We start from the raw sequence: 6,000 nt of genomic DNA, 5'->3' as shown, positions 1-6,000 counted from the left end.
ATAAAGATGCTGAGAAAGGAAACTGCAGGCCTGTTTCTTCCTTCAGAATACCATCTGCTCGGGCTTGGGAGTCAGGCCTCTGAACCCCCAGTTCTGTTTACCTGAGGTCTTCAGGGACCACCCAGGGCTGGTCTTAGGGAGCTGTGGGTAGCAAGTATAAGAACTCCCCCAAGTCCCAAGCTCTGAAACTCCAGGGCAGGAAAGACTGCAGTTAAAAGTTAGGAGCTAACCAAGGTCTTCTCTGAGGCTGTTAGCAAGTGGTCCTGATATGAAGAGGGGCAGAGGAAACCCAGGGTCTCAGGTCCTAGCAAAATATTAGTTTAGAGAGGGAAACTAAGGCTGTGCCTTTGATTGAAAACCCACTGAGAGAACACATAGGATCTCTAAAGTTCCCCAGGGGAGTATCATCCGTGGACTCATATTCATACTAACTCCCATTTGTTAAGCATCCACTGCTTAATAAATGGTTCTGAGCATGCCAGGGTGAGGGAAATCTACACACTGCCTGAATGAAAACAAGCAAACAAGCAAGCAAACAAACAAATGAAAGAGGACATTACTACTTCTAAAGTATGGAGAAGATTTTTATTGAAGATGTAAGGGAGAAAGCAGGCAGAGAGAAGAAATGCCCAGGCTGAGCATGGCCAGCCAATTAAACTCCTCCATGAGAGGAGAGAGTGGGAGGGAGAGCAAGAGAGGAGCTTCCCACCAAGAGAGGTAGCCGCCCAGGAGATCTGAGGCCTGAGTAGCCAAAATGGCTGAGTTAGCCTGTGATCAGACTGAGGGAGGGCAAGCAGAAAGCCCAGCTCCTGGGAGGGAGAAGTTTAAGGTTGAGGGCCTGGCAAGAAGTGCTGGGGGAAGCCACAGGGACTGAATGAGACTTGTCCTGGCTTTAAGACCTAACACCACAGAAATTAAACATCACAAATGACTGCAGGAGAAGGGTTCTACCTCAGCTGCACAGAATTCTCTCCTCTCTTTCTCTCTCCCTCCCTCTCTCTCTCTCTTTCTCTCTCTCTCTCTCATTCTTTTTATCTCTCTCTCTAGAGACCCCAGCTTCTATCTGTGTCCTGAGAATAAGGGATGTGACTAGAAAATGTCATAACAGAGGAGCTGAAATATAGATCCTCAGAAGTAAGGAAGCCGGAATTAAAGTGTGTGTGTGTGTGTGTGTGTGTGTTTGTGTGTTTGTGCGTGTGTGTGCGCGCGCGCAAGCAGGCAAGGCCTGTGCTAGGATCTCCCTCTTTTCCTCCCTGGCAGGTATTTTCAAAATTTGGGTGTTAGCAGACCGCATGTTGCAGGGGTGTGGGCTCCAGTGCTCCCTGGGTTCATGTGTTTTCTCACGGTCTTGGCTTGGCTAAAGGTCTTAAGAGTGAAGGACTTCAAAACTTTCTTAGCAATGGCCTCACCTGGGCCTGGGCCCTCTGCTGTGCCCCAGCCCTGTTAGCTGTGTTTGTCATCCTCCACGCCCCAGCATGGAGTCCTGCCCTACTCCTGTCCACACATGTTTTGGCAGCCTTTCCCACACAGGTCCCAGGAGCCCCTGCTACAGATAGTGTAGAGTGCAGCCTGGGGCCAGCTCAGGAGATTGGCTCATCCTGGGCCACTTTGTGTACTCTGAGCATTTTTGATATGGCTATTCGATTTAAAAAAGAAAGGAAGGAAGGAAGATAAAATGATGCACTATGCCTGGGCCTAATCCTTAGGATAAAAAGAAAGAAAGGAAAAGGAAATAAAGAAAGGAATGCAGTGCCCCTGGCTCTGGACTGTTCTCTTTTACAAATGCATATGCAGTCCAAGAAGAAGGCCTGGGAAAGCTGCTGATTAGATAGCTGGATGCTCTCTACTCAAGAGGGTTATCTCTGTTCTAACAAAGCCCTGTTGACCTTTCCTAGTGAGTGTCCCCCACCCAGGGGAAGCCTGGCCACCTAGCTGAACTGTGGAGGCTCCTGTTATCTCTAAGTTATGCCTGCTGTAAGGGCAAGGAGGAGAACTGTGGAGCCTTGGTCTGCAGCCAGAATCTCAGAAACAGGAACAGCGCAGGGAGACTTGAAACCAGCAGGTCAGGGGAGATCCAGGCACTTTGCCTTCTCAAAGCAAGATGAGGCATTCAGGAGGCTGGGGTTGTAGTTGAGTGGGAGAATGAGAATCATGAAGCCCCAGGTTCTAGCCCCAGCACTACGTAAACATGGTGTGGTGGTGTACATCTTCAATCTTGACATTTTGAGAAGTGACGACAGGAGAAGTTTAAGAAGTTTAAGGTCATCTGAACATGCATGCGGAGACAGATACAAGAGCAAAGAACTTGTTCCTACTCTGATTCTTCTTTAGAGAAATAATAGTGGTTTAAAACATGTGAAAAGGGAGTATTGTGAGAAATGGAGTCACTCCAGATCTCTGGTCCAAGGATGGAGTCAGAAGCTATCGAGAGTGCTGGAGTTGATAAAGGAGTTCTAGTCACTAGAGGGAACAGGAGGGGTTGCCCAGGAGGCTGCAAGGAGGCATGCCTCATGTCCAGAGATGTGAGGGTGGATCAGAGGCATTCAAACTTGGCTTCCCACCACTTCTGCCACATATGATTTAAAATTTTTACCATTTCTTATAATGAAACAATTTTCCAGAATGTTCCACTGCACCGCACATCTGCCAGGGTAAGGGACCTGGTCTCTCAGTGTCTCTGTAGTGTCCTGTAAGCCTCTGATTACGTAGGGCTTAAATAAATAAGCTTGGTTTGAGCAATCAGCAAATGAGTGGTGTCTAGTGGTTATGTTGGTTATGCAGATGCCCAGATGCTGGGTTGGGGCCTGGGTTGAGATCAGCAGGCCAGGTTGTGGTACATCCCGGGAGGTGGTTGGTAACAGAGTGTTTATGTGATATCCCCAACTCTGGCTAATTATAGCATGGTTACTGGAGATTTGAATTTTGGATGTAATTGCTTTTGCTTGTATAGGAAAGCACTTTTCCCTGTGAGCCCTTGCTCACTGTGGACCTGTGTATGTACTGTGCCTGGTGTGTACCCACTGTTTGCCAGCTGCTAGTCTATCCAAAGGCTTTGCCCACTGCTTCTTCTCAGCTTCATTCAGACACTTGTAGACAGAAGAGGGGCAGGTAAGATGCCTCAGGGGGTAAAGGACCTTACCACCAAGCCTAACAACCCAAGTTCAATCCCCAAACTCTGAGCTCCACTTATGCATCTGTCATGTGCATGCTCACATAATACACATGTGTGCATATAAAATACATACATATAATAAAATAGAGTAAAAAGGGGAAAGTGGCTGGTTTTTTAAAGTTTTTAAAAATTCTTTATTGTCTGCTTTAACAGAAGACAGTTGGGGTTTTTTTTACAACTGCTTATGTATTCAATCTGTGGAGAGACGGCATATCATACAGACAGGAAAACTTGTTCATATGGTGTTTCAAGAATGAGAAGGGGATAGTATTTCACAGTATGGCTATGAAAACTATTATAAACTCGTGAGCCTTGTAGAAGGTCTTGAGAACTCCCAGTGGTTGCCTTGGTGACACTTTGAGAATGGTTGCTTGGTATTGCTATGTTCTGCCTTCTCTTGAGCTCACCACTTGCCCATTCTTATCTCCTATCCAGTTCAGCATAATGTGGATATCAACTGTATCCAACCTATTTACTCACAAGCAAGGGGCCAAGATGATGCCTCCACCTTCTGCCCTGTTCCCTTTTGGCCAGACTAGAGCATCCACTGAGCTCAGCTCTGCTTCAGGATCCTGGTGAGGGCAGCAATATTGATCAGTGAGTGCTGCATTCTAGTCAGAGACTGGGAGGAGGGTATCTTTTATTCTCCTGATCTAATTGTTGTCTCAGAAGCTTACTGCCTCTGTCTACTGACCTAGTCCTAGTCCTGGAAGCTTCTGGGCTCCACATAATCTAATCTAGGCCTAGAATGTTTTCAGCCTCTGAAACTCGCTGTTGAATATGCTCACCCCTTCCTAGGTCTTTCTGAACTCTTGCTGGCTGGTTCACCTCAGCTATTCTGGCTCAAACTCCTTACTAAGCTGACTGATTTAAACTGGCTTCTCTCTCAGATTCTGATTGAATTGTCCTGGGTATCCGCCTCATACTGCATTTGGCAATATACTCTAATCTTTGGGCTCCTTCTCACTCTCTGGCTTCTCTTCTTCTCTTCTCTTCTCTTCTCTTCTCTTCTCTTCTCTTCTCTTCTCTTCTCTTCTCTTCTCTTCTCTTCTCTTCTCTTCTCTTCTCTTCTCTTCTCCTCTCCTCTCCTCTCCTCTCCTCTCCTCTCCTCTCCTCTCCTCTCCTCTCCTCTCCTCTCCTCTTCTCTCTCTCTCTCTCTCTCTCTCTCTCTCTCTCTCTCTCTCTCTCTCTCTCTCTGCAATCTGCCTCTGTACCACTGTCCCAGTAAAACTGCCTCCTCCATCTCTCTGCACTGCCTTCTCTTAAGTAGCTTCTCTTCTCTCTCTGTTCTCATGAGAGTTGGACATGTCCTATTCTGTCAAATCTTTCTCTGATTCATCACTTTGTCTGCCACTCAATTAGATGTCATTTTCATATATGGGTGCTTTCTTCTACAAACTAGCTTTACTTTCAATGTTTAGGATTAAAGGTGTGTACTAAGGGTGTGTCTGGATTCCAGCCAGAGGGGTTAAAGATGTGTGCTAAGGCTGAGCCACACCACAGTCAGAAACAGGTTTTTCCAGTAAACAACACAATTTCTGGTTTTAGAATATGATCAAATATCCTGCATTACATGGGGGCTGAATATCCCTGACTGTACTTGGTGAAACTGTGATCTCAGCTTTACGGTGATTCTACTTGTCAGTCAACATTGTTTTAAAGAAGAAAAATAAGAAGATCATATATACTTGTCTGGTAAATTGGAGATACATACTTCCACCAATTTAGGAGCAGAGAGAGATAGAACATGGGGATTTTAGGCTTGGATTTTTTCTTTTTTCTTTTTCTTTTTTTTAAATATAATCCTATAATGGTGGATATGTGTTATCATTCATTTGTCAAAACCCATAGGATGTATAAGACCAAGACCATACCCCAGTGTAAACAATGGATTTTAGCTAATAGTCATGATTATATTATCATATCCATTATAAAAATACCTCTTCAATCCAAGTTTTAACAATGGAGGACATGGGATGTTAAGGGAACTTGGTATTGTCTAATCATTTTTTTCTGTAGATAAAGAGCAAAATGAAACAAAAGGTCCTGGAAAATATAATGCTAAAAAAAAAAAAAAATCAAATCAAATGAAACTCCCAAAGGCTTAGGTCAAGCTGGGTTATGATGATCAGAGGCTCTATGTGGTTTGAGGACCAATGCAAACTTCCAGACCAGTGTTTGGAGTGGACTACCACACAGGAAACTGTTCCACTCTCAAACTTGGTTCCACTTACACATCATTCTCCTGACACATTGTTCCTGCAACATATTGCTTCTCCCATCAACCTTAGCATCCCAGGGCTGCAGTAGTGAAAAATAGGGTTGTGGTATGAGCTTCCTGGGGGTGTAACTAGTTTCTAGAGGACTGTTGAATGACAGCTGGTTTTGTTCAATGAGGGAATATTGCCTTGCCCATCCTCAGCAGCAGCATAGGGCTGGAGTCTAGGGCAAAATGAAACAAGACCATTAAATGTCACTTTCCATGGCTTTTTATATTCTCAGTGATGAGCTGGAATGTGCTCCAGCTCTTTTTGTCCAGGCTACGTGGGAGTTCCTGTGATTAGGAATTCAACAGAAGTTAGGATGAAGTTGTGGTGATTACTGGTGGATGGCCAGGATGGAGAGACAAGTTTTGGCTTGCTAGAATGTTTCTCTCCTATCATACAAAATTCAGGTAGAAGAATGGATCCTACTTTTGATCTTTGGGAATCTGCTGGAATATAAGGATGTAGTAAGAGCGATTTCCAGAATCTCTGGTATTGGAAAGACACTGACTCTCAGGCTTGGGTTTATGCAGATATGGGACTGGCCTTTGAAAAGGATAATAT

Source organism: Arvicanthis niloticus, chromosome 1 (genome assembly GCF_011762505.2).
Source record: "Arvicanthis niloticus isolate mArvNil1 chromosome 1, mArvNil1.pat.X, whole genome shotgun sequence".
NCBI classification, from domain to species: domain Eukaryota; kingdom Metazoa; phylum Chordata; class Mammalia; order Rodentia; family Muridae; genus Arvicanthis; species Arvicanthis niloticus.
This window is presented reverse-complemented; position numbering follows the sequence as displayed.